This window comes from Eretmochelys imbricata, chromosome 14, assembly GCF_965152235.1.
Source record: "Eretmochelys imbricata isolate rEreImb1 chromosome 14, rEreImb1.hap1, whole genome shotgun sequence".
NCBI lineage: Eukaryota > Metazoa > Chordata > Testudines > Cheloniidae > Eretmochelys > Eretmochelys imbricata.
This window is the reverse complement of record NC_135585.1, coordinates 36,679,722-36,707,714: the sequence shown is the minus strand read 5'-3', so window position 1 is coordinate 36,707,714 and position 27,993 is coordinate 36,679,722. Positions and strand designations below refer to the sequence as shown.

At 54.2% G+C, this 27,993-nt stretch overlaps 1 protein-coding gene, 1 non-coding gene and 1 pseudogene across 2 annotated transcripts in view; all 3 read right to left on the bottom strand.

Moving 5' to 3' along the window:
• LOC144273992 (uncharacterized) overlaps nt 1–27,993 on the bottom strand; it is a 552,201-nt gene that overhangs the window by 228,898 nt on the left and 295,310 nt on the right. The gene's annotated exons all lie outside the window — the stretch shown is intronic.
• TRNAN-GUU (transfer RNA asparagine (anticodon GUU)) lies at nt 17,502–17,576 on the bottom strand. The gene has a single exon. It is a non-coding gene; the product is annotated as a tRNA-Asn (tRNA).
• LOC144273965 (C-type lectin domain family 2 member D-like) lies at nt 21,606–27,980 on the bottom strand (annotated as a pseudogene).

The following is a 27,993-nucleotide window of genomic DNA, read 5'->3' as shown; positions in this document are numbered from 1 at the left end:
ACCCCCATCAGTTGCTGGGCTTCCCCCAGGAGGGAGTAGATGAGCACCAGCCCAGCCTGGCTGACACGCAGCACAGGGTCGTGGATAGCCAGCACTGCTGTCTGAAGGAAGGATCTTTTCTGACCGATGGAGAAGAATTTTCCAAAGACCTAAAACCAAGAGGACATGAGGCTCGAGCAGATTGGCCAGAGCCAGCCTCCAAGTCCTGGCAGTACAATGGCGTCTAGTGCCCCAAAGGGCGGGGAAGAGAGCTGGTGTGGCCAAGGCAGTTCATTCCCCAGGAGGCTTTCAGGGTCCCAGGGCTCAGGGAAGCCCCTTTATTAAAAGGTCGCAGATGCTGAGGGACCAAAGACTCCAGTGGCTCTTTCGGGAGGGCAATTTCTGGCAGGGGCCAGGATGGGCTGGACATGGATCTCTAATGTGTGTGAGCAGGCCCACTCTGCTGTGCAGGGCACAGAGATGACAGGGGACCCTGTGTTGCTTCCAGCAGAGAGATCTCCTGCACCTCCGTGGCTAGAGGAGTGTGTGTGTGTTGTGGGGGGCGAGGGGGTTGGAGCTGACAGACCAAAGGTCTCTTCACCCCAGCTTAGTGATTTGTCTCGTTGCTGGGAATGGCCTCTGCATCTCCTTGGTTTCTTCACAGGGAATCCAACCTGCAGCCTGACAAGGACAAGGAGACTGATGGCCCAGTCCCCATCCCAGACGCTCCTTGGAGACTTTTCTTCCGCGGCAGCAATTCAGCTTGTGGGAGGCGGGACAAGCTCACACAGTCTCTCTCACGAGGCGTCTGTGGAGCAGCGTTCTGTCGATGCCCTTGTCGATCCAGGAGCCACTCCAAGGCCTCCTCTGTGATGTTGTGGCAATCACCCATTTCACCTTTGACTCCAGGCTGGGGGCACTGTGTTATAGTGTGTTCGAAGGTTTGGATATTCTCACCACAGTTGTGAGATGGGGGTGGGGGGTGTATTTGATTTTCTACTTGTGCAGGAAGTAGCCGCAACTTGGGTCAGTGACAATGTGCTTCTCTGGAAGAGTGGCTGAGATCCAGATACTCTGCCATTCCCTGACCAAGGCTGGAGACATGAGGGGGGCGCATGTGGTCCATATTGGCTCTGGAGCTCACTATGTCCCCTACCCAGTTCCCAGGTTGGGGCATTCTGCTTCCTGACCAGCAATGGAATTGGGCAAAGCCCACCTCCTTTCTCTGCTTCTAGAGGGTGCAGGGAATTAAACAAGGGTCTGATCAAGCAATCGTGACTGACTGACTCAGGGCTCCTCTCAGACACTTGGGGATCAGCCAGGGGGACAAGGAGCAGAGAGACACCCAGAGCCATAATCCTATATTAACTCACCCACCCGGGGATCCTCCTTATGCCACGGAGCAATGCAGCCATGTAAGACACTCAAATCACGGCAACTAGCGAGGTTCCAATGTGGGACCTTTAGCACCAGCCTGTCTCACTGGTTGCTGGATGAGGAACTCTGAGCTGGAAATAAGGAGTGGGCTCTTTTCCTGTCTCCAGGAGGCATCCACTGCAGGGAACCCAGCAAGCCACACCCCCTGAGCTGTGTCAGACCCTGGCACAGTGCCCTTACCTCCCCCACTCTGGCTGTATTCTTGTAGCCCAAGAGCCTTCTGTCCTGGTGCCAGTCATAGCACCAGAGATCTTCCGCGTCATGTATGGTCAGCCCTGTAAGAGAGAGAGAGAGAGAGAGAGACTTTTCTCCTCATTCTGGTTGCAGTTTCTGTGTTCTTCCAATCCCATTGGTGGCTCCACAGTGGAGTGGAGAACAGAGGCAGAGAGAGACTTGTCCTACAGCTGGGGTCAGTCTGAGAGAAATGGTCTGGGGATCCATTATCCACCTGTGGTCACTCTCAGTCCCCTATTGGGTTCCGTGCCCCAGCTGGGTTCCTTACCTCTCTGTTGGAGCAGCAGTTGGTAGAGCCGGTAAGTCCCCTCCCTGGCCTGCCGGCTGATGTCCTTGTCTGGATCGCTGACAAATAGAGCCAGCTGGGCCACATGGTGACCCATCCTAGGGAACTCGGCTGAGATCTAATGGAAGGGAGAGGAGAGGGGACTCCATCAGCATTTTCCTGTCAGCTCCCCTGGTCCAGAGGGCTCCTTCCCCTTAGCTCCTCTGCAGGAGATGCTGGGGGAGAGGAGCTTGAGATTGACCCTTCATTTGCTCTGCTGCTAAGGGAGCCCGGAGCTGCTTTGGGATGCCAAGCAGGGGTGGAGCATGGGCTCCTTAAAGGCCCAGGGACAACACTGAACCAGGACAAGAAGAACTTGACTCAAGCCTAGCTCACTCCCTGGTCTGACTGCCTCCCCATGAAGAACCCTCCTAAGCCACAGCCCCGGCAGCAGCAGATCCTGCAGCCCGAGCCAGCCCGCCTCCGCCTGGAGCCAGCAAGCTGGGGTTGGAGGTCACTTACATCAAACTCAGGGAGGGTGACTGTGTATCTCAGCAGGGCTGTGCTGCTCCTGATAGCCCTGGCTCGCTCCTGCGACACCCTGGACACGACCCACAAGTTGATATCCTGTGGGGAAAGGAGGCAGGTCAGACTCAGTGGCCAGGTGTACCTGCTTTGCAAATGAGCCCCCCACGCCCCCAGCCCCAGGAGCCTGAGACATTCTGCACAGGGGGGAATATCTGAGGCCTTGATGGCAGAGCTGTAGAAGGGGATTCTTTCCCCCAGGACGCAGCTTGTACCCTGCAGGTCACAACTTGTCAGCTTCTCTCTAGATTGGGACGATGTTCAGGGTCGGGGCTGGTCCCATCCTCCCAGAACTCCTGATTCCTGAAGAGTTCATCAGAAAGGAGACTGAACCCTTGGCCCTTCCCTGCTACGAAAATCCTTTGGGGGATGTAGGGAGTGACTGAGAACACAATCCCCCCAGGAATTTCAGAGCAGATCAGAGGGAAGGGCTGATTCCCTGGGCTCCTCCTCTTTCTCTAGGAAGGAGCTTGTGCCTCTTCTCTGAGAACCATCTCCCAAATCTCATGGGGTGTGTGTGTTGGAGGGGTGGGGGAAGGGTGGGTTTTCAGACTCTCACTCCCCAAGACAGCCAGGAGCCCTGTGGTTAGTGCTCAGCAGAACCAGGGAGAAGCTCTGGCTTGAAGTCCCAGCTCCTTCCTCTGTCCTTCAAGAAGGAAGGACCTGACAGTGCATTGCACTGACCTCCCCAGCCAAGTATGGCCCACTGGAAACCCAGCTAGGAGGACACAGTAGAAAATGGATTTTCCAGTCTCTCCTTACCAGTCCCCCAAAGAGTTCAGGTGAAATGGGGCTCACCTCCAAGATGAAGTGGAGCCTGTCTGTGTCTGGGGACTCTGCCAGCAGGTTCCCCAGCATGGCATCCAGGACCTCTGGGATGACTTTGTGCAGAGCCTGCAAAGCATGGGTCAGAGTTAGGGAACCTGGGCCTACACCTGCCACAGGATGGGAAGAGGGGTCTCTGGAAAGCACTGGGGAGACTCCAAACACATCTCTTGGCCTCTCTCCTTCACATCCCATGGCAGGCAATTCGCAAGAATTGATGACCCCTGGACCTTTGATCCATGAGCTTAGCAGGTCTCTGCAGAGGGCCTTGTAGGCAGAAGAGTATGAAACAGCCAAGTTGCTATGGATGGAAGCTGGGCTTCTGGGTAAAACATGGCTTATGAAAGAAAGAAAGAAAGAAAGAAAGAAAGAAAGAAAGAAAGAAATCAATCAATCAATCAATCAATCAATCAATCAATCAATCAATCAATCCCCCAGGGAGGGGTAATCTCTTCCCTGCTGGAGGGAAGGATCCAACCCTGCAGATTGTTCCAACTCCGCTATCCCACCCCTAAATCTGGAGCTCCAGCGAATCAAGGGAGCAGGGACCAAGGACCACTCTGGAAAAGTAAGAGGATGGAGGAGGAGGAGGTACCTGGGTGTCGGTGGTGTCCTTCTCCGTGCCCAGGGTGAAGACGGAGTGAAGGGCAGCTCGCAAGAGGTGGGTCTCTAGGGCTGGCTCCAGGGCAGGTTTCATGGTGCTGGCAGGAGAGAGGAGCTGGTGTCAGACTGTGCAGTACGGGAGTGGGACAGTCGCCAACACGGACACCAACCCACAGGGATAGAGGCACAGGCTGGCGAGAATGGAAACTGAGGCACTTAGCTAGGGAATGACAAGGCCAAGGTGTCCCAGACAGACAGTGGCAGGACAGGAATAGCTCCTGTTCCCTGGAGCCTACTGCCCCTCATGTATCTGAGCCCGGGAGTGAGCCCCTCCCCAAAGCCCCTGTCATGTTATGGGAGTGAAAAGAAGAGCCCTGCCAGGAGAGAGTGAACCTTCCTACCCCACCATCTCTGCCAGAGGCGCCACTCTTGGGAGGTGACCTGGGAGGGACAGTGACGGTGACTCCCAGCCTTGGGCCTGAGCAGCACTGGGGTGAGGGGAGCCGGCGGGGTTGGGGGGTGGGGCTGATTCAGTACCAGAGGTTTCCCACTGCAGCCAGGGAGTGGGCGAGGACGGCGCTGGGTGACGAGTCATCGGGAAGCTCCTCGATGAGCTCCTGTGAGATGCGAAGGAGACAAAGGAGCGTGTAAGATTCAGGCCCGACCGACACCTCCCAGTGAGGAGATGACACAGCCAGTGCCCCACATGGCCAGCAGGATCCCCCACAACCTCCCGCTCCTCCGATTCCTTCCTGCCCATCCGACTTGTTCCCCTTCCCGGATTCCTGCCCAGCTCACTCCCAATCCCCTTCTTTCCTCCTCCCTGTCAAAATTTCCCCCATTTAGCCCCATCCTGATGACCGAGCTGGGACCATGTGATTCCTTGTCCCCCACTCTCAGCTGCCCTCCAGCCCCACAATTCCCCCCCTGCCCACTACCCACCAATCTCAGAATTTCTCCCTTCTCTTCTCCCAAGTCTTCAGCGACAGCAATCCCTGCACTCTGCTGCCCCCTCCAACAGTACCCAGCCCCCACCCATTAGCCTGGCCATACCCCTGCCAATCCCATGTCTCACTCCTCTCGCCAGCTGCCGTATGGCGTGTCTCACTCACCACGATCCTCTTCACCACAGCCGCCTTGCAGCAGCGCGGCTCCAGCGTGTCCTCCCCTCTCTCCCGTGCAGCCAGACATGCGGGGTAGATTGCCTGAAGGAACAGGAGCTGCTGCCCCTCATCCTGGACCCACCAGGAGTGGGGTATAGCGAGAGAGAACCTGTTAGCGAGGGACCTTCCTGCCCCACCCACACCAGCTCCAGGGCTCAGGCCTCAATGGGAGATTGTGGGGACCCGCCGATTGTCCAAATCCCCCACCACTCCTACACAAGCAGGATCAGGAACTGGGGCAGTGCCTGTTGGGGGAGACGACCTCGGCTGTTGTGGGATAAACACCCCCATCTTGGGGGTCCCAAATCATGGATGTAAAAGGGCCCCATTAGGGGTGGTGGATCAGGAGGGACAAGACCCTCGGCAGGGGGTGGGGATGCTGGGAAGAGACAGGGCAATCTTGGTTCCAGCCCAGGTGGGGAACATTTGTACCTTATCTCTGCACTGGAGCTGCTCTCGGATGACCTTGAGAGCAGCTTCATCTTTGGCCACGTCCACCCCTTCCTCCTGCTCCGAATCCAGGGGGGTCCCTGCACCAGGGAGGGAAGGACAGGGGCGTGGTGGGCAGAGCAGGATTCAAAACCCCCCTTCCCACCTCAGGCGCCCAGGGCACATGGGGCCCCAAACCTCCCTCTCAGGGATGCCTTCAGCCCCCAACAGCTGCCGAAGCCCAGAGCAGAGCCCCCCTCCCCTGCCCAGGAGTCCAGGGGAGGTGCCTGTTCCCCCCGCCCGGAGCAGCAAAGACCAACTGGCAGCAGCTCTTCATGCCCCCACCCCGAGGTCCCCGTGCGGAAGGGGCAGCTGTGTGACGGCTGCTGCTGTCCGTGGGGTTTGCGAGGGTCAGGCCAGACACCTGGGCTGGGGAACCCCCCCTCGCCGCGTATCCCTGGGAGAGCGTCTGGGCCCAGGGTGTTCACAACCCGTCCTCAGCCCTCCCTCAGCCCAGCCTGGCTCCTCACCTGGAACAAAGCAGTGGCGCCCGTCGGCCTGGCTGCTGCCAGAGGCCCAGGTGCTGCCGCTGTCCCAGGCTGAGCTGCCGGTGCTGGGACAGGGACCTTCCACCTCCTGGCCGGCAGGGGCTGGAAGGGTCTCAGAGACCAGGCAGGGCGAGGCCTCCTGATGGGAAGGAGGGCTGGGCTCCTGGGGCCGCTGCTGCCCACACAACAAGCCCCAGAGCCACCCTGCCCGGCGCCCCTCCTGGGCTGGGTCCTGTCTGCCAAACCGCAGCCTGGGCCAGCTCCACTGGGGCCTGGTCGGGGCCTCTCCCAGCTCGGCGCCTGCACCGGGAGCCGGGGTCCTTTTCCAGAAGGCCGGGCACTTCCGCCGTCTGGCCTGGACGGGAGCTGCTTCCCCGCCAGCGGGGACGCAGGGCTTGCTCTGCCCCTTGGGAAGACGGCAGCTGCTTCCCTCAGGCTCTGGGGCCACCTGCAGAGCCTTCCTCCGCAACATCCGCAGGAACCTGGCCATCCTGGAACCGAGCGGGGAGCAGGGGTGAGTCTGGGCTCAAGGCAGCCTTTCACTCCTGGGCCTTTTCCGTCCCTCCTCCTCCCTGCTCCAACCACAGCTGCCCCCTCTGCACCCACAGGAGTGCAGGGAGTGCCATCTACACACATGGGCAGGAGTTCATTGCGTGATCTGCTCCCAACGTTCCCCCTCGTAATCCCTGCTGCTGCAATAGCTAGGAAATCTCATCCTTTTCCAGCAATGGGGTCAGTCCCAAAGACCATCGGTTACTCTGGACAAGGAGCCCCCTCCTGTCATCCCAGACCACTCTCCCGCCCAGGCTAGAGAAGGAACAGAAGCCAGGAGTACGGACTTCTCCTGGGAAACCATTCCCCACGTCAAAGTCACAAAAACCCTAGGCACAGGAAGACCAGGGCCCTCCTCGTTCCCCATTGATTTCCAGGCTCAGCACCTCACAGGATCTGGCCCAGCTCAGAGACTCTTAGCCTGGGGAACAGTGTCCCACAAGGGAAGGGCTGGGAGCCCCATTGCTGGAACCTTTCCAAACACACTGGAGATGGCTCTGGAGAAGCTTCTGCCTGGCCTAAGAGTGAGGGGCTCTTGGGGGCTGTTTGCAAATGAAATCCCCCTTTGGAGATATTCTCTCCCCCTGTTTCTGCCTCTCCCCACACAGACAGGGGAAGACACCGAGGAACCCGAATGCCACTCACTTGCTCTCAGTGATGGTATGATGGATGGCGGATGTTCAGGGTCAGCAGACGTCCCTCGCCCTCCTCCTCACGCTCCAAGCCCAAGGCAGGCTGGAGAGGGTTGTGACCTCAGGAGTTACCCTGCCCAGCCAGCAGGCAGGGTGATGACACGAGGGCGATCGACGGGCTGTGAAAACAAGAGTCTGTCTTATTGTCAAGGGACGGAGAAACTCAGCCAGCAGCAGAAGGGTGCAGAACACTGCCCTCGTGCTGAGATGACAGTGCCTCCAGGATCCTGACATCCCAGCACTTTACACACCTTCCTGGAGTCTCCCAACCCCGCTGGGCTGTAATGATGGGACCCCAACCCTACTTTAGGCAAACAGACCTCAGCTACTGGCTCAAGGTCACATCGAGTGTCAGAGCCTTGGTGGACCTCTTCTCTAACCACTGCCGCACACTCCCTTCCACAGCTGGCAATTGCAACCAGGCCCTAATGGCTGGTCCCCCTGCCTTTGAGAGGGAGGGTCACTCCTGCTTCCACTGCTGCCTACTGAACTGTGGGACTTTGGGCAAGTTGCTCCCCCTATCTATGGCTCTCTGGGACTCACATCCCTGAATGGGCTTTAAAAAAGACAATGGTTAAAGTTTGGCCCCAACTAGTTCTTGTTTCTCGAGACTAGCCATTTTAGCAAAGTTTAGAATTCTTGACATTCAACACCTGGAAACATCCCTTCCTCCTTCGCAGACAGCCTTAACATCCCTTACCTCACCCAGGCTCCCTGCTGCCTGGAATTAGAGAATTGACTCTATTCCCATTGGACCTAACCAAGGTGTCACACAGCAAAGTGGTGACAGAGCCAGAAAGAGAAGACAATAGTCCTAACTCCTGTTCTAACTAACAGACAACAACCCCCCCGGAGGCAGGGATAAAGCCCAGGAAATAAGGTGTGAACATTTGCATGGAAACTGTTTTCTGTCAGAAAATCCATTCAGACGAAACCACTTTGTTTCTTGAAAGCGTAACAAGTAGGAGGAAAATTCTTTGCAAAAATATTTGTTTGCAAAACAAGAGCATCTCCTGTTTATCATAGTGCATTAAACTGTCTCATCGTACACAAAGGGGAGACACTGTGCTCTAGAAAATTAGATGAGATGCTTCAGTCTGAGCTAAGTAGTTGCTGCTCTCCACAATTTCAAAACAATAAAATACAAATCCAATCGAATATTAGGTCATAATCTGCTATGGCTCAGTGTGATAGGACACCCCCTAGTCTGCACTGCTCCGAATGACACTCTTCAGTGCATCCCCAGCATCCACCCATGGCGAGGTAGGTGGGAGAGGATTGTTATTCGTACTTGACAGAAGGAGAAACGAAGGCTGAGAAAGGAGCAGTGACTTGTCTTAGCTGATGCAGCCAGTCAGTAGCAGAGTTGCTCTCAAATGAGCTACAGACCAACAATTGTTCCTAGTAATTATTCAGCAATTATTTCAGAAGAATTGGAATGTTCGAGAGGATCATGAACTGCTCCGAGACAATGAATGGAGAGCAGCGTCCACATTGGTCAAACATCTAACTGGTTGTGACTTATTTGCTTGGTCATAAAAGAGAACAACAAAGACCAGAGTTTCCTCCCTGTTAATACCCCCCTCCTCAGCCAATCAAGGTTGGGACTTTGAGGGGTGGGAGGCTAAGAGTTCACATCAAATGGCCCAAAGAATGGCCCTGGTCACCACCGAGGGGATCACTCTCGGAGCACTAGTCCAGTCTCACCTCTCTGTGAGGGCCTCTCACAACACCCCCCCCCGCCCCCGCCCCACCCACAGAGCTCCTGGTGGTGGGAGGAGAGGAAAAGGACAAAGGAAGCAAGAAGCGAAAGGTAGGAGGGACAGAGGAAAAGGGAAAACGAAAAGGAGAAACCCCAATGTCCCCAGTAATTTTAAGGGACAAAGTCCTAGGTCGGAAATAAAATGCTGCCCCCACAATCTAGTGTTTTCCTTTCCTAAAAATCAGCCGGCACCTGATGGATCAGACTGAACAAGTTCCAAACCTCTCCGAGGCTCTTACCTTCTATACAGGGACGTCTGTTTTCTAGCAAAACCACAAAAAGAAAAGGAGAAAACTCCGAAGAGGGTCCTCCTTGCGCTCACGTACCTGCAAGTGAATGCTCTCTCAGTCCTCTAGGAGAGACCTCGAGAAGGAGACGTGCTGAAGCAAAGCCACAGGGATCTCCGAGGTTGCCCCTGTCCTGCGCCCCTGTCCTGCCTGGCTGATGTCAAGATCTCTCTGTGAGGTCATCGCCTCCCCACCACCTTTGTCCAATAGGCTGAGGTCCTGCCAAAGGCCCTTGTGATGTCACTGCCACACCTACCCCTCCCCTGCAGTGCTGATGTCCTGCCCCTGTCCAGCTACATTGGATGTTTGAGCTGCTTCCCCTGGATTACCCCACTCAATGACTTTTCCTTGTGGGGATGACACCAAACACACAGTAAAACATCAGAGGCTTCTCCCCATACTATGCTCAGTTTTTCATAAATTAGCAGACTTTATGGACAGAAGAGACAATTAGAGCATGTCATCTGACTCCCTGCATATCACATGCTTTCTGTAGAGCATAGGACCTAGTTTTTGACTACACACGTTCCAGAAAGCCATCTAGTCTTCATTAGAAGACATCAAGAGATGGGGAATTCCCACCACTTCCCTTTCTAGTTTGTTCCTTTGGTGACTCATCCTCACGGTTGAATATGTGTGCCCTCTTTCGAATACGAATTGGTCTCTTTTGAGTTTCCAGCCACTGGGTCTTGTTATGCTTTTCTCTGCTAGATTAATGAGCCCTTTAATACCCGATATTTTCTCTCCATGAAGTCACTTCAATACTTCAATGACATCACCTCCCGATCTTTTTAATCATCTAAACAGGCTGAGCTCTTTCAATAGCTCATTCGCAGGCATTTTTCTCCAGCCCTCGAAAGTTTTCATTGCTTTTTCCTGCCCCATCTCCAAGATTTCAACATCTTTTTTCAAAGGTGGATGCAGGATTCCATGATCAGTCTTCCTCAGGGTGTGTCACCTCCCTATGCACCTCACTGCTCTTTTCATACATCTAATGATGGCTTTAGCCCCCTTCACCACAGCATCACCCTGGGTGCTCATGTTGAATGGCTTGCCCAGCATGGCCCCGAAATCCTCTTCACAGTCAGTGCTTTCCTGGATACACTTCCCCACTCTGTAGGTGTGGCCTGCATGCTTTGTTGCTAGCTATAGGACCCTTCCTTTGGTTATTTTCAAACTTGTTTTCTTTGAATGGGTCCAGCTTCTCAAGGGATCCGATTGCTCTGTATCACTGCCCTGTCCTCATCATTAATTACCACTCTGCTACTATTTTATCACCCACCAATGTTAGCAGCAGTGATTTTTTATTTGGGTTGCAGTTCATTGATATTTATTTTCAAGAATTAGTCCCCGAGAGCCTCTTCATCTCCCTAGTGCCCAGAACCTGCTCCACACAGCACAGTGAGAAAAGGCCGCCTGGCCCAGCTGTGCCATAGGGGCTAAGCACATAACAACCTGAGGAGTTTGTGTCATCCATAGCTTCTGAACAACATGTGGGGGTCATCAGCTTACAAATACATTCTGGACCGGTAGCGTTGACAGGCCCCAAATGTTTCTAAGTGTCCCGCCTTGAAAAAGAGGAGAGAAAAAAACATAACCTTGATTAGCTTTATTTTATAGTGATGGAAGCTGAGGCACAGAGAAGCAAAGAGATTCGCTCATGGTCAAAAAGCCAGGAATAGAAAACGGCAGATCTGCTGATAGTCAGGCCTGGGCCCTAGCCGTGTTTGTCCTGGCCTCTATGCTTCAGCTCCAGCAAGAACCCAAGTCGAGGTTTTCTTCGTCTCCACGTCCTTTAACTTCACGTCACTGCAGAAGAAAGATTGTTTCTGACCAGCTGGCTCTAATGCATGGAGATGTCTTTCCAGAAGACGTGCTCTGGCTCAGTCCCATGTCGTAGGTTTTCTGGAGGAAGTACTCGGTGACGTTCTAGGGCCTGTGTTGCACAGAAGATGGACAGAATGGTCCTTTCTGACCTTAATTCTTTTCTTTCGCTGGGAGGGTAACGCTGGACATTTTCTCTCATTCACTTTCCTTTGGAATAGTTTCAATCCAGTCCAAAGGATTTCCTCTTCCATTGTGTCTTCAGCACCTTTCCTAGCAAACAGTTCCTGTTCGAGCACAGGTTTCCAGTTTCAGGCTGTCCCAGGGTGAGATGGCCATGAAAGGAGTAGTAGCTGAACTGAACCTATCCCCAGGTGAAGGGAATAAGTGCAGGGGCAGAAGGAGAGGCCCCGAGATAGGACAGATTCTTCTGCTGGGCTAAGAGTATAGTTGGATGCACTTCACTTCACTTCATCGGATGCATTCAGTGGAAAATACAGTGAGGAGATTTATATACACACAGAACGTGAAAAAATGGGTGTTCTCATACACACTCACTTCAGATGAGCTATTACCAGCGGGGGGGGGGAGGGGGGGGGAAGAAAACCTTTTGTAGTGATAATCAAGGTGGGCTATTTCCAGCAGTTAACAAGAACGTCTGAGGAATAGTGGGGGGTGGGGGTGGGGGTGGGGGTGGGGGAATAAACATGGGGAAATAGTTTTACTTTGTGTAATGACTCATCCATTCCCAGTCTTTATTCAAACCTAAATTAATTGCATGCAGTTTGCAAATTAGCTCCAATTCAGCAGTCTCTCGTTGGAGTCTGTTTTTGAAGTCATTTTGTTGTAATATAGCAACTTTTAGGTCAGAGATCGAGTGACCAGAGAGATTGAAGTGTTTTCCGACTGGTTTATGAACGTTATAATTCTTGACATCTGATTTGTGTCCATTTATTCTTTTACGTAGAGACTGTCCGGTTTGGCCAATGTACATGGCAGGGGGCATTGCTGGCACATGATGGCATAGATCACATTGGTAGATGTGTAGGTGAACGAGCCTCTGATAGTGTGGCTGATGTGATTAGGCCCGATGATGGTGTCCCCTGAATAGATATGTGGACACAGTTGGCAACGGGCTTTGTTGCAAGGATAGGTTCCTGGGTTAGTGGTTCTGTTGTGTGGTGTGTGGTTGCTGGTGAGTATTTGCTTCAGGTTGGAGGCTGTCTGTAGTCAAGGACTGGCCTGTCTCCCAAGATTTGTGAGAGTGAAATGGCCCACCTTGATTATCACTACAAAAGGTTTTCTTTCCCCTCCTCCACTCTCCTGCTGGTAATAGCTCATCTGAAGTGAGTGTGTATGAGAACACCCATTTTTTCACGTTCTGTATGTGTATAAATCTCCTCACTGTATTTTCCACTGAATGCATCCGATGAAGTGAGCTGTAGCTCACGAAAGCTTATGCTCAACTAAATTGGTTAGTCTCTAAGGTGCCACAAGTACTCCTTTTCTTTTTGCTTAGATGCATGGGTCTGTAGTTGCCTGGATCACTTTTTTCCCTCTTGCTTTACTATCATCGGACACTAGATGGGGAGGAAGAGCCTCACCAGCTCTATAAAACCAGCTGGGGGAAGGCTGGGAGCAACAGGTATCAGAATAAGCTAGACCCGGGCTTCTCAAACTTTTGGTTTTGCTGGCCCCACTTTGAAAGTATTTCAGGCTATGACAACCCCCGACCCCCAAACAGTCATAGCAAGTTACTGTACGGACTCATAGAAACATACGCACGGTATTGCCATCCTTACTTCTGGGCTGCTACGGGCGGGGCACTGCCCTCAGAGCTGGGCAGCTGGAGAGGGGCAGCTGTTGTAGCCCTCTTCCCCTCCTGCCCCCCTCCCCTGAGAATATTTTTGTGATCTCTTGACCCCCCTCCCCCCGCCAAAGCCTTGCAACCCCCTTTTGGGTCAGGACTCCCAGTTGGACAAATGCCGAGCTAGACAATCTCAAACCATGAACTAGTTCCCAGGCGTCTCTGGGCCAATTCTCAGAGGAGGCAGCTCCCAGAATCAGGCCCTCGATGGCTCTCCCAGTGCAGCAGGCCCTGGGTGCAGTGATCCGTTTGAAACAGGAACTCCTGCAAGATGCTCTCTACCTTCGGTTCCTGACCCCTCCAGGAGCCGAGTGCATCTCCCCCAGCCTCAGGCAGAGCTCAGAGCAGAGTCAGCAGCAGCAGCCCCTCCCCAGCGAGAGCTCCAAGCGAAGGCAGGGGCCTGGCAGAGAGAGGAGAGGGGCACAAGCAGGTCTGCAGAGGGGTGGAAGGTGGATCCCACCCAGGAGATTTAACAGAGAGATGAAAGCGGGGATGTGAGAGCGCAGAACAGAGACACCCCCCAGCAAATCCCCCCACCTCCAGACACCGAGATCCCGGCCTGGGAGCGGGGTTCGCTCCCCAATACTTACTCACGACAGCTGCAGCAAGGGGTCCCTGTGGGGCGGAAGGAGCTTCCACCCTGCTCCGGCTGGCTGGATCTGGAGAGAGAGAGAGAACAGGGAGAGGAGAGTGCGGTGAGGAGTTGGTGCCCAGAGGTCCTCCTGCCCCGCTCCTAGCTCTGGACCCCAATTGCAGGGGTATCTGTGGGTGTTTTCAGGGAAGGGCCGGGGGCTCGGCACCACCAGGGCTGAGAGCGTCAGAGCAAAGTAACTGTAACACTGCTGAGTATTTTCAATGTTGCCTCGTCCTGAATGTCACTGATCCCTCAGTTTATAATGCATCTTCCCGGCCGCTTCTCTTGCTAATTTGAACTTCAGGGAACACATCAAATCTCTCTCCTGTCCCCCACAGCTGATGGGTATGGGCCACTGCCAGGGCCCTCTACACTGGGGTTAACATCTGGATCCTGGCCAAGCTGGTTCTAGCCCATGTGGCCAACCCCCAGTGCCCAAAAATCACAAGTCAGAGCCCCCCAAAACCATCAGATTGGCTGAAACAAGATGAGATTTTGAAAACAACTTTGGGTTCTGTTCTTGATCTCCTGGTGGTGGAGCCTTTAGGGGTCACCTTTTCAAGCTTTTCTCCCCAGCCAGGAGGGCTAGAACAAGAAAAACTTCTGTCAAAAATGGCCAACCCCGCAAAAATCTTCCACCAGAATCAGAAAAAATTAGTCCAGAATGATTGAAAACAGAACAATTTTTGGTTTTTGAATTTTCCAGGAAGACAGTGAATGTTTTCTATTAAAGCCAACACTTTCCACAAAAACTTGCCTTGAATCAAACACCCAATTTTTCCTAAAAAAAAAGTCAATGGAACCATTTCAGTCCACTCGTTACAGCTGTGGTGAAATCCCTCATCCCACCCACCCCAGTTCCCACAACCTACCCCACAACTCCATCCCCTGCACCCATTGCACACACAGCTGCACCCCCTGCCTGGCCATAGGGCCCCTTCCCTGCCCCCAAAGAGCAGCTGCAGCAGATCCCAATGGGGGGATCTGCACAGGGACCAGCCAGCTGCACCTGCTGCTGCTCAGCCCTGCAGGGTTGTGTTTAGCCTCTCCCCGTCCGTGTCCCGGGCAGAGAAGCGCGGTACCTGGGGCTGTGCCAGGCCCATCCCTGCCATGAAGATGCCCTGTGGGTTGCGGTGCCTCAGCAGAGGGAGAAGCTGCTGGATCCATCTGGTCTCCGGGCGAGAACTGGGTTGGGATCAGGTCCCTCTGGGGTGGCTGGGCAGCTGGTTTGCAGGGCTGGTCACCTCCTGGCCCCATGCAGATTGTCTGAACGTGGCAAGCTTCTCTCTAAGGGGAGCTCGGACAGTTCCTCCCAGACCTGTCAGTCACGACATTGCCTCCATTGTTTAGAACCGGTTGTGGGGTCCCCGTATCAGGATTCCCCCCTTATATCCCCTCACCACGCCCTGGAGGGACCAGATGGAGGGATCTCACTTCAGTCCTTGGCCCTGGCCTGCTGGGATCCCTCAGGCACGTGGTGACATTCACTCGTGTTCATCCACTCCCCACTTACAGGATTGTGACCAGTGGTGTCTCTCCCAAGCACCCCTGTCCCAATGCCACCCCAATGGGCTCTGGAGCTGTTGCCCCTCCATTCCCCACCCAGTTCTCTGGCTTCATGCCCTCGCCCATGCTCCTGGTGTCACGCCCCACAATCTGATTGGCTGAGAATTCGTTCCCAGTGCTTCCAGCCCAGGGTCCTTGTCCCTCCCTTCCCCCTAGGCAGCCTGGGACAGGGGCAGCAGCTACCCCTGCAGCCCCACCAGCCGGAGCAAAACGGAGAACAGGAGAAGCAAAAGCGCGTGCGTCTCCTTTTAGGGTTGTGCCTCCAGCCCAAGAACCAAATGGATTATCCAGTGGTTCTCCAACTTTTGTCCTGGTGACCCCTTCCACACAGCAAGCCTCTGAGTGTGACCCCCGTTATAAATTGAAAACCACTTTAATATATTTAACACTGTTATAATGGCTGGGGATGAAGCAGGGTTTGGGGGTGGAGGCTGACAGCTCGTAACCCCCACATAATAACCTCATGACCCCCAGTTTGAGGACCCCTGGACTACACTGAGCATGCACAGACAGACAGACAGAGGGTTGAAAGGCCGCTGGGATGGACAAGACTCTGGGGCTCTGAGAGACTGCCCCCCCCTCCGCCCCGCCACCCTGCAGCAGTGTGAATTCAGCTCCAACCAGGGGCAGGAATCTGAAATCAGTGAAACAGCAAAGACTTCATGCAGGCAGAGGTCCAGCTTGCCAGGCAGGGACAGCTCCTTCCCTTCCAGAACGTGGGCATCGGCAAAACTCAAGCATCAGAAACCTGGGAATTACAGAGTTACGGTCCATGCCCAGGCAACCTCAACTCTGCTCCCTGGAGCAGGTAATAGGCACTGGGATTATCGGCATGTACAGCAGCTGCACTCACTGTGGGACCTGTAGCTGTACAGAAGGGTGGGGCAGGTCGAGAGAGGTGATAGGCGTTAGTTTGAGGAGTGTCCGAGCTGTGACTGGGCTACGAGGAAACCAGGGGTTGCCCCCACCCCATCAAAGTGCAGGAAGCCTTGTACCTTGAGGATCCAGTCTGCCTCATTTTGTTGTGTATGTGTCTCATAAACTTGTGTATGTTGTCTCAGTAGCAAGGCACTGGGGGGGTCTTGCCATAGAATCATAGAATCATAGAATATCAGGGTTGGAAGGGACCCCAGAAGGTCATCTAGTCCAACCCCCTGCTCGAAGCAGGACCAATTCCCAGTTAAATCGTCCCAGCCAGGGCTTTGTCAAGCCTGACCTTAAAAACTTCCAAGGAAGGAGATTCCACCACCTCCCTAGGCAATGCATTCCAGTGTTTCACCACCCTCCTAGTGAAAAAGTTTTTCCTAATATCCAATCTAAACCTCCCCCACTGCAACTTGAGACCATTACTCCTCGTTCTGTCATCTGCTACCATTGAGAACAGTCTAGAGCCATCCTCTTTGGAACCCCCTTTCAGGTAGTTGAAAGCAGCTATCAAATCCCCCCTCAATCTTCTCTTCTGCAGGCTAAACAATCCCAGCTCCCTCAGCCTCTCCTCATAAGTCAGGTGTTCCAGACCCCTAATCATTTTTGTTGTCCTTCGCTGGACTCTCTCCAATTTATCCACATCCTTCTTGTAGTGTGGGGCCCAAAACTGGACACAGTACTCCAGATGAGGCCTCACCAATGTCGAATAGAGGGGGACGATCACGTCCCTCGATCTGTTCGCTATGCCCCTACTTATACATCCCAAAATGCCATGGGGATTGGCAGCAGTGAGGTGGGATGCCAGAGCAGGCTGTGGGTTTAATGGTGGGTAAGGGAAAGTCTAAGGTTAGATGGTATCCAGTGAGTGAGTGGGAAGTGGTTGGTACATTTCACATGTGCAGTATTGTGCAGGGATTATGCCGGATTATGGCTGCGGGGAAGTGGGCGAGTCTCCCGGGCCAGCAGCTCAGGGGCCGGACAGGAGGGTCCCCTGGCCTGCGGGCTGTAGTTTGACCACCCCCGCTATAGACTGTCGGCCAGTGACGTATGATACCATATTAGGCGCGTCTTCCAGACATGTGGATGGGAGGGGCAGGGCTGTGTCCTCCTGCTGCTCCGCCCCTCCCCCTGTTCATAGACTATCAGGGTTGGAAGGGACCTCAGACGGTCATCTTGTCCAACCCCCTGCTGAAAGCAAGACCAATCCCCACTTTTTGCCCCAGATCCCAAATGGCCCCCTCAAGGATTGAACTCTCAATCTTGGGTTTAGCAGGCCAATGCTCAAACCACTGAGCTATCCCTACCCCGCCAAAGCAGGTCTGCGTCCCTGGGTGGGCTCGAACCACCAACCTTTCGGTTAACAGCCGAATGCGCTAAACCGATTGCGCCACAGAGACTGGGCAGCCAGGCCCCAGTCAGGGAGCAAGTGGCCATAGCCAGCTGCTGGGGAGAGCCTGGCTGGGGAGGGGCGGCAGCAGCAGCCCGATCCCTGCCCGGGCTCAGCTTCCCGGTGAGCCGCAGCCCCTCCCCGGCAGGCCCTGTGTGCAGCAGCTGGCTGCGGAGGGGCGACAGCCCAGTCCCCCCACACTCGGCTTTCCGGGGCAGTGGAAGTACCTAAAAGTGTGTGTGTTGGGGGGGGATGGGACCACTGGCGCTCGAACCGGGGCACTGCCCCCTGCACCACCCTTTCCCCGGAGGCCCCAACCCCTCGCTCCTCCCCCACACCTTACAATGTGGAAGTGGGAAGACAGGCACTGGGGGGGGGTGTCTGTATCTCTCTCTCTCTCCCCAGCTTGCGGAGAGGCTCTGACCCGCCCCATCCCTTCCTCTCCCTCCCCCCAAGTTGCCTTTTGGCCCCTCCCCCAATACTAAAACAGACAAGTTCTTATAATAAAAAAAGGGACTAGCCCCCCCCCCCCTTGAACTGCTGGGGGCCCCAAGCAATTGCTTAGGCTGAGTCTCTCTGTTTATACCCAGGGCTCTGAGTGTACGTAGCCCAGCCCGGCACATGTCCCTCAGTCTCCCCGCACCCTGCACCACCACCTCCAGCTGTCAAAACTGAACTCACCTTGGCCTGGGCCCCCCTGCCATGCCCCCCCCCCCCCGAGAACTGTACACCCTTCTCTGCCCCGGCCCCGCTGGCTCCCCCTGGGGACGACACTACTCTTCCTGGTTCCACACCATGACCGCCAAAGGCTCACAAACCAGCAGATAAAAAACTCTGCATTTAGTATTTTAAGTCTCATGATTTTTAAGTGGGTCTCACAGTTTTGAGGCCTGACTCATTTTGAACTCTTTCGTTTATCAATACAGAAATTATCTAACCCCTCTCTCTCTCTCTCTCTCTGTCACACACACACGCGTCACTTAGTCTTACACACCTGCTGTGGGCGCTGACGCCCTGGGCGCAGGAAGAGGGGGCGCGAGGGTGAGGCCTTGGGGGAAGGGGCAGAGTGGGGACGGGGCCATGGGACAAATCAAACTTCTCAGGAGCCTGTCTGTGCCCAATATAGTTTTAAGGGGCTCCTACCTCCCCTCTCCTGCCATGGCTCTTAAAACCAACTGAGAATCTGAACCATCTGCTGCCCAGGGCCCTGGGGTGAGCGGAGCTAATGCCAACCCCAGTATGGCCTGATACGGCCTGCACCCTATTTGTGAGACTAAGGGTGAGAATTTTCACCGGGAGTGGGCTCAAGACACTGCAGGGTAGCAGGCCCGGTACAGCCAACCAGAAATCCCCCCTATCATCACTGGGGTTGGGTCCAGGCGAGCAAGGAAAAGAGAGACATCTGGTGCACCCCCCTCCTTGGATTGCAGGCTGACATACGCGGTGGAGTGTGAACTACCGCCCTGCACCGCCTCACATACTTGATTTGCCACGGCTTTCATGGGACGGTGGAGGTTGATGCTTCCCTAAACCCTCGGGATACAACTTTCCGACTCTCTTTTCCCCTCCCGCATCCACTCACACACTAAACCCCCTGAAAGTAGCAAACACTGAAAACCCATCGCAGGCAGCCTAGCTCCGGGCAAGCAGCAAGAATGGGACAGAAGGGCAGAAGCTCACGAGTTCTCCTCGCCCCTGGCAGAATGCCTTGTGCGGGTTGTACCTGGGGGGTGCAGGGGTGGAATGAGCCGGGGACGTGTGCCCGTTTGAGCGATTCATAGCAGGCAAACGAGGCACCTTTGGGGGAGCCTTGTCCAGGCCTGCCATGGGTCAGCTCTCTCAAGCCACCACCCCTGGCAGGGCAAGCCTGACCTTCCAGCCCCCTGCAGGCCTCGCTCTCTGTGTACAGGTTAGCGATCGACACCCCCAAAGCCTCTGAGCGTCCCTCGGGAGTGCTCAGCCCGTTCCACTGAGCACACGCAGAACTGTGACTCTCTTCCCTCAGGCGCGGTCCACAGCAGCTTGTAAGATTCAATTCAGGCCAACCACTCTATTGAGAACCCAGCACTTAGATATACAGAAAACAGGAATGAGTTTATCATCAAAGAACAGAGATGCAAGCGAGAGTGAATAAATAAATACTGGAAAGTAATGGTTACATAGAAAACCAAATCCTCACACTTTCTAGAGCCGGGGTTCTCACAAATTTTTGGCAGCCTCAGCATGCAGCTCTGACAATACTTTACTAACTGTAGGAAAAACAAACAAATAAATTACATGTGCATATTTACATAGGGATTTTTTGCAGACTCAATAATAAATATAAGGTACAGTTGTGTCCTATCTTTACTGGACCTAAACACAGAACAAACCAGTGCTTTGCGCAGTCTTGTCTTTTTTGTTGTTCTTTTGCTTTTTTGGTCAAAGGTGGAGGGCTGTACAACAATTCTGAACTAAATTTAAAAATGCTTTACATAATAGAAAGAATAATGACTAATAATGAAAGAATGTATCTGCCAATATGTCCAAAATTTCTTTCACAGACAAAAAAACCCAATCAACCTAGCCCAGTAATAATAATGATAATAGCAACAACAAAATCTGAGCCATTGCTGTTGTCTTTTCAGCTTGGTTTTTGCATCATTTAACAGCTTGCGCCTCTGAAGCTCACCATGGTAATTTGGTTCAACTTCCCTTGCACGAGTGCTGTAGGGATGTAGCACGACATACATTTCAATTTCATGAATTTCTCTCTCACACTGCAACTTGCTCAGAAACAGAATCGGATAGCTTCAGAAACACAGGAAACTGCCTTTCCCCCTGGTGCTGAAGTGTTCCTTTTTCTTTCTCTGTTTTGCTTTTCTTAGCAGAAGGTCCCAGAGGAGCCACCTGCTGTCACATTCAAGGTCATTTTCTGGCACTAGATTATTTGAAATACTTTCTGATACCCAGTCACATTTTTAAATTTCACCTCCCCCGCCCATGAACAATCACAACCTACCCAAACATCACACAGTGAGATGGCCCATAGCCACTTACAGAGCCACGGTAACATGAGATGTAAACACAGTGATTAGAGGTCTATAAAATCATGAGTGGTGCGGAGAAAGTGACTGAGGAAAAGCTATTTACTTGTTCCCATAAAACAAGAACTAGGGGCCACCAAATGAAATTAATGGGCACCAGGTTTAAAACAAATAAAAGGAAGTTCTTCTTTACACAGCGCACAGCCAACCTGTGGAACTCCTTGCCTGAGGGGGTTGTGAAGGCAAGGACTATAACAGGGTTTAAAAGAGAACTGGATAAACTCATGGAAGTTAAGTCCATGAATGGCCATTAGCCAGGATGGGTAAGGAATGGTGCCCCTAGCCTCTGTTTGTCAGAGGGTGAAGATGGATGGCAGGAGAGAGATCATTGGATCATTGCTTGTTAGGTTCACTCCCTCTGGGGCACCTGGCATTGGCCGCTGTCGGCAGACAGGATACTGCGCTGGATGGACCTTTGCTCTGATCCAGTCTGGCCCTTCTTATGTTCTTAGCCAAAGAATACACTTTGCGACTTCAAAGAAAACCACACCAATGTAGCTCAGCTCTGCTGGCATGGTACTATTTAAAAGGGAGTGCGCATTAGGATTTATGGCATTTAGAAGGCACCTTTAATACTTAACATCTCAGCGATTCTTGGGGCACTTTGGAGGCTCTTGTGGCTGCAAAACAATCAGCTGGTGGCTGCATTTGAGAAATGCTGTTCTGGAATCTAAAGGAACAAGGCCTTCCCTTCTCTCATTTCCCCAGCGTGTGGCTGAGACTCCTTCTCGTGAGATCACTCCCTCTCAGCTGCAGAGAAAAGCTTGACAATGTGACCCTGAGTTTAAAGGTTCAAAAGCAGAAGGCACATATGAAGAATCCACAGTTTAAACGAGACACACTTAATGCTTGAGGGCCCCGCTGCCTGATTTTGAGATCCTGGCCAGGTTGACGAATGGGGACTTGGCTTGTTCAAGTAGGTGTGAGTTGGATCAGTGTCACTTCTAGGAGTTTCATTTTGAGCCCCCTTCCAGTGCAGTCTCTTTTCCCATCACATACACCTCAGGTTTGCTACAGATCCACCATCTTTCCATGTAGCACCGTGAGCTGCTGACCCCTTTCTCGTTGTTAAGATACGCGCAGTCACCTCCTCCTCTTATCTGAAACCTGCAACACAGAAGCCAGGGAGCTGCAGTCAGGCAGAGGCCGGGCATTTCACACCAGTCCCAGCCAGGGGAGCCGTTCTCCACAGTGCAGGCCTGAGTGCGGAGCAGCTACTCTCCCAGCCCCTCAGGAGCAGAGCTCAGGACAGCGGGGGCTTTGCAGAACCGCTGACTGTTCCTGACCCTCTAGGCTGAGCAGCCCACAGGGGTGCTGGAGAATGGAAAGTCCCCAGCAGGACGGAGAGAATTTGTTAGACTGATTGTCAAAAGGGACCGGTCCTCTAACAAGAGGGGCAGACCAGAACCAGACGACCAAGCAGGAAAAGCGGGGGGCAGGAGGGATCTCACTTCCTTGAAACACACGGAGCAGAACCAAGATGACACTGAAAGAGGAAATTGCATTCAGGGGTTTCCTTTTCCATTGATCTATAACTCTTGAGCTTTCCATTGGGAATGGGGGAAAAAGAGAGTGTTGAAGAAGTTCCTTTATGAAAGCATGTGTGCCTTGTTTGTAATCCTCACGTGACCCTCCCAGAGTTCCTCTGGAGTGGAGGGTGGAGCTCTAGGGACAACATGCCTCTCGGGAGGTTTGGGAGGGTTCAGACCTGGTTTTGGGTCCTACAGCAGCTGATCTGCAGGGTCCCACCTCCTAAGGAGGGAACCAGACAGGGAGTCTGTACCCCAGGAGAGGGCCATAGAGGCCCAAATTCGGGACAGTGTCTGGAGGCTATTCAGACCCAGTGAGGCTGGAAGCAGGTGGGATCCAAAGGTTGGGTCCAATACAGCAGAATGGGGACTGTCCATTGGGGAGCCCTGACCCAGCGCCATAACAGCCTGAGTTTTCAAAGTACTGAAGTAACCCAGACCAGGGAAGTGGGGGGTCTCCACCCCCTCTAATGGCTGGCCTGCAAAAGAGCTTTATCAATCGGGGGGGGGGGGGGTTTCAGTTAAAGAAGTGGGATTCTTTCGCTCCTATGGCAGAGGCTCATGCTTCTAGTGCTGAATTCCGGGGTTCAAACCCTGCTCCAGGCTCAAGGTTTTGTGATCACACTTGGAGCCCACTGAAACCCATCGCAGGGTGTTGGCTGGGCAACCATCACTACTGTACCCCGTTCCAGTGGGAGCCCCAGGCGTCCAGCACCTGTGAACCGCAGGCTCCTTTAACATTGGTGCCTTGCTGCGGATTCAGAGGCCTCACCAGCCAAGTCACTCAAACCTGCCGGCTGAAATCCCCAGCGGGACCTGCACCTGCCATGCACTGCTCGACATGCTGCCCTCTCTAGCAGCCACTGTTAACCTGAGCTCCCTGCTGCCTCCTTTCCGCAGGGGGGGTCAGACACCCCAGGGACCTTGCTGAAGAGGGCTGGGGGAGAACAGCGAGTGTCCTAGCTGAAATCCCAGGGCGCTGCGAGGGCACCTCTGGCTATGGCGGGCTCTGTCTCCGGCCCAGCACCGTGCTGTGGGGAGGAGCCGAGAGTTCAGGGACACGCCGGCTCCCATCGGTCTCTGATACACGCAGGATGCAAATGGACCAGGGTTGTGTCTGGTTGTTTCACTAGCACTGAATGGTGGATCTACCTGAGCTCAAACAGCTCAGACACCAGAATCCCCAAGCCCAGGGAATTAGTCCAAAGGGGCGAGAGAGACTCACAGGTGGTTGAATTCGGTGCCGTTGGCCCATGTCCAGGGCTGACCCTGCTCCCTCTGGAGGCCGATCCAGTGGTCATAGACACCCTTATGGCACAGCAGGAATGCCTTAAAGAAAGCTGAGGGACAGCAGGTATCAGCCCCAGCTCCAGTGCTTCCCCACCCCCACCCCCCAGGGCTCTGTGCTGCAGAGAATCCCAGTTGCATATTCATAGAGTTGGAAGGGACCTCAGGGTTGGAAGGGACCTCAGGAGATCTTCTAGTCCCACCCCCATCCCCAATTAAATCATCCAACAGATGTTTGCCCCATATCCCTAAATGGCCCCCTCAAGAATTGAACTCACAACCCTGGGTTCAGCAGGCCAGTGCTCAAACCACTGAGATATCCCTCCCTCCATATTGAAGGGTGCTCAGTTTATTTTCGGCGGGGGGGGGGTGTTTCCCCTCCCTTTTGCAAAGTACAAGATCACCCAGGCACTATTAATCCTCCCCCTGCACAGAGCAGCCCCACCCCGGTGCTCCCAGTCACCCGCACCCCAAGTCCCCCTGGCCTGGGGGCAGCTGCTGGGTCTGAGCTCTCAGCAGAGACGTCTCTTCTCACAGATCAGCCCCCGCTCACCACAGCAAGGCAGGAGGAGGGAGCGAGTCAAGCTGAAGTGGGAGGGGTCAATGTGAGAGGATCCCCTCCTCCCCCGCCTCCTCAGCTGGCTGCTCCTTTTCCATCCCCACAACAGGAGCACTGGCTGGGTTCTCGGTCCCTCTCCAGCAGCCAGCAGGCCAGGAGATGCCTGAGCCAGCCCTGCCCTAGGCAGAAGCTGTCTCCCTATTTGGGGAGCGGGAAGCGCAGAATGGGCAATCCCTGTGATCACACACTGACAGTAGGGCCCTGGGCCCAGCCAGGGCTGGGATTCAGATCCTGGAAGTTCATTCACTCCGGCCTCCCAGCACGGGAGGAGTCAGAGCTGCTCCTCACCCCGCAGGGGCAGAGCCCAGGTTCTACTGCAGCAGCCGCCGCTGAGCCAAGGCCAGTGACTGGCAATTCGAGAGTCTCTCACCATTTCCTGCTCACTGTCGATCCCAGCCAGGGAGGCACCTGGTGCAGAGCAGCGGCTCTAGCTGTCGGTCCAGCTCCCTTCCCTCTCGGAGAAATAGTAGCATTTCCCTTGGTATCCGACCCAGCTGTCTGGGCACGAGGGTCCAGCAGGGGGGCACAGATCAGCTGATGAAAGCTTAGATGCCAGCACTGAGAATGAGACAGTCACACGGAGGGTAAGAGTTGCACCTAGAATTGGGCATTTGACTGGTACAAAAATTGGTCAATTGACCAGTCAAATGTGTCAGATAGTGGTCAGATATTTTAAAATACTAAATTTATCAGAACAGTAACGAAAAAGAGCAAGACGTCATTGTCTCCAGTAGGTTTAGCTTTAGATAGATACGGATCTACCTAATTTTTTTTAAAAAATGTACTTCATTGACAGGTTTCAGAGTAACAGCCGTGTTAGTCTGTATTCGCAAGGAGAAAAGGAGGACTTGTGGCACCTTAGAGACTAACCAATTTATTTGAGCATGAGCTTTCGTGAGCTACAGCTCACTTCATCGGATGCATATTCCACGGTATGCATCCAATGAAGTGAGCTGTAGCTCACGAAAGCTCATGCTCAAATAAATTGGTTAGTCTCTAAGGTGCCACAAGTACTCCTGTACTTCATTGAGTTATTTTAACTCAGAAAAAAAAGGCAAAACACTGAAACCAAGTTCTGAAAAACACCAGTGAGGCTCCAAGGCGCAATCCGAAAGGCAGGCTGCCTCCTACCCCCAGGGCTCTCGCTGGAGCATTTGATTGTGGCCAAACAGGCAGTCAATTGACCAGCTTGCCAAGCCTACTGGGATCCCCAGCTGGGGCTGGTCCACGGCAATCAGACGCAGGGGGACGGAGGCGTTTGTCACAGTAAATTTGCCTGGCAAGAAGGATTCCAGGGACACTCCCAGCCTGGGAGGGACTGACACAGCTCAGAGCATTTCACCCCAGGCACAAGATCAACAGCTGGACCTTCAACCTCGCAACAAACAGCAGGTGAACAACTGAGAAGAACGTGGGAACTTTCACTCAGGGACATGAAAGCCACAAGGGGGCACCAGAAACCACAGCCACGGGAAGTGACCTGTTGCACTGTGGGCCAGGAATGATGTAACTTTATTCACCTCCTACCTGCAGACTTTTCTTTCCCCAAACACAGCAGCAAGAAAGGCACTTTCTGGAAGCCCTCACGGCAGTGTAACCCTTTCAGAGCCATGAAAGAGCAGCAGGGGGGTCACCCATAAGTGACACCAAAGAGGATTTGAAAGGCCTGTCTAGTTGAGAGGAGTCGGACTCAAACCCCTCCAGACACTTTTGAGCACATCACTTTTCTCTGCACCACAGTAACTCGGTAGCTGGTTTTCAAGCCTTCCCATGTGGCTGGCGCTCAGCGTGGAACAGACACTCTGAGTCAGGAAGAGTTAGGAAACGTGGCAGCGGTGATCAGAAAACGAGCATGTGTTCACCTCACTCACAAGGCATGTCTGACCCTGTAGATTTAACTGTCCAGTGCTCGGTAGCCAACACCCCTCCCCTACTGAACTGAGCAGAGAAGTCAGTGACTAACAGTTGATGGCACAGGCTGTCTCCACCATCCATCTCCAGGTCAGATGCCACATGTTCTGCAGAGCTCCCTGCACCTGCAGGTGTGTAACCAACCCTAAGCTCACAGATTCCCACCTTACACAGCGAGAGTCAATGCTGCCCATTGCAACAGCCTGCCATTACAGCAGGGAGCTGGGATTCAGGGCCCATCTGTATCCGAGCAATCTGCACCGGTATAATCACAGTGACACAGTGACATCAGGGCAAACACCTCCTGGAGATGCGCTGGAGCAGTGCGGCTCACTCTGGTAACTTCCTGCAGCGAACTGCACCAAGGCAAGCTGCTTTGTGCACCAGTGCGGTGCGTCTCCTTTAGCGGTTTGCCCCAATTCAACGGCACGGATGTCATGACATCGGCACAGAGGATTCCTAATGCAGACAGACCTGGATTCAATCCCCTCTGCCAGCTGCTAAACCCTCCTGGGGCCCAGTGACCAGATCCCAGGGCAATAGAGAAATCCCACCCCTGACAGTCTCCAGCACCCCCTGCCCCAGACGACGGGGGGATACAGCAGGGTTCATGTTCACGGCAAACAGAAGCCCTCTGCACGAGCACACACCGTCTGTGCAGCCGGGGGGAGTGAATGGTGCTAAGGGACCCTTCATGGCCACGCTCAGCGATTGGGGGGTTTCCACACTGCGCTGGTGGTGGGGTCTAGACTGAGCTCTACGGCTCCTTTCAATAACACGGCAGCACCTGCCGCCTGGCCACAGGCGTGACCTGAAGATCCAGGAAGGCCAGGCTGGTAACCTCAGAGCAACACAGGGAAGGCAAAGGGCTCAGGGTTGCACTGCACCCTGTCCCACTGGACACCCTGGTCAGGGACAGCTTCACGGCGCGTGGCAAAGGTGACTTGGACCCAAAGTGCTCAGAGATGGGCTGGGGGGGCTAATGTCAGTCAGATCGTCCCGACACAGAGAGTGCCCAGGTGCAGGGGTCTGGGAGGGAGCAGGAGGAGGGTCGGGGAGGAACATCCCCCAGGAATCCTCTGTCCCAGGGGCAGAAGCCAGACAGGCCAGGAGGAGAGAGGGACCGTGGCAGGTCACGGGGAATGGGATGCACGGAGATCGTAGATGGAGGGGAAGGGAGCAGGGCGGAAGCTGGGAACTCACCTGCCAGAGCAATGATGGCAGCGATCAAAGCAGACAATACAACTCTCAGTGCAACCACAACTCCACAGGTTGGACTTTTCTGGCAGTTCCAAAGAGGGTCTGAAACAGAAAGACCCGTCAGGCAGGGCTGGGAGGACACGTCTCACTGACAGCACCGGGGCTGGAGCTGCCCTGGAACATGCACCGTTCTGTCGATTGCTCGTTCCCTCAGACGCTCTGGGAGAGGAGCCCGGAGGGTCAGGCAGACCCCCCCCACCCCCAAGGGCAGACGGAGGGTCCATGGCTCCCCAGAGCTGCCCTGGGGCTGTTACCAAGATCCGGCTCTGGCTGGGTAGCAGGGCCTCAGAGCAGCAGCCGGGCCATGGTAAGAGCCGCAGCTGTGGGGAACTACAGACCCTCCACCTGCTCTGGGCAGGGAGACTGGGAGAGGGATACGGACCAGAGGCTGCTCTTGGTCCCCCACCCCAGGCAAGTGGAGGGTCATCCACAGCTCCCTGCAACTGCCTGGACTCCCCAGCTGGACTCCAGCTGCCAGCCAGAGGCGGGGTGGGGGGACCTGAGGGGGAAGAGAAGGGGGAGGGGCAGGGCCAGTGACAAAAAGTGGGAGGGCCATGCCCCCTTCCAGCACCCCGGGCAGTCTCAGTGTCTCTCTCCAGCCTGCTCCCAGGCAGAGATGCCCCATTACCTGGGTTCCCTCCAGTCTCCAGGTGTCCATTGCCATTAACACACAACTCCTGCAGTGGCTCTTCGCTCTCAGCAGCCCCAGCTGCTGGCCCCATTGTCTCTCTCAGC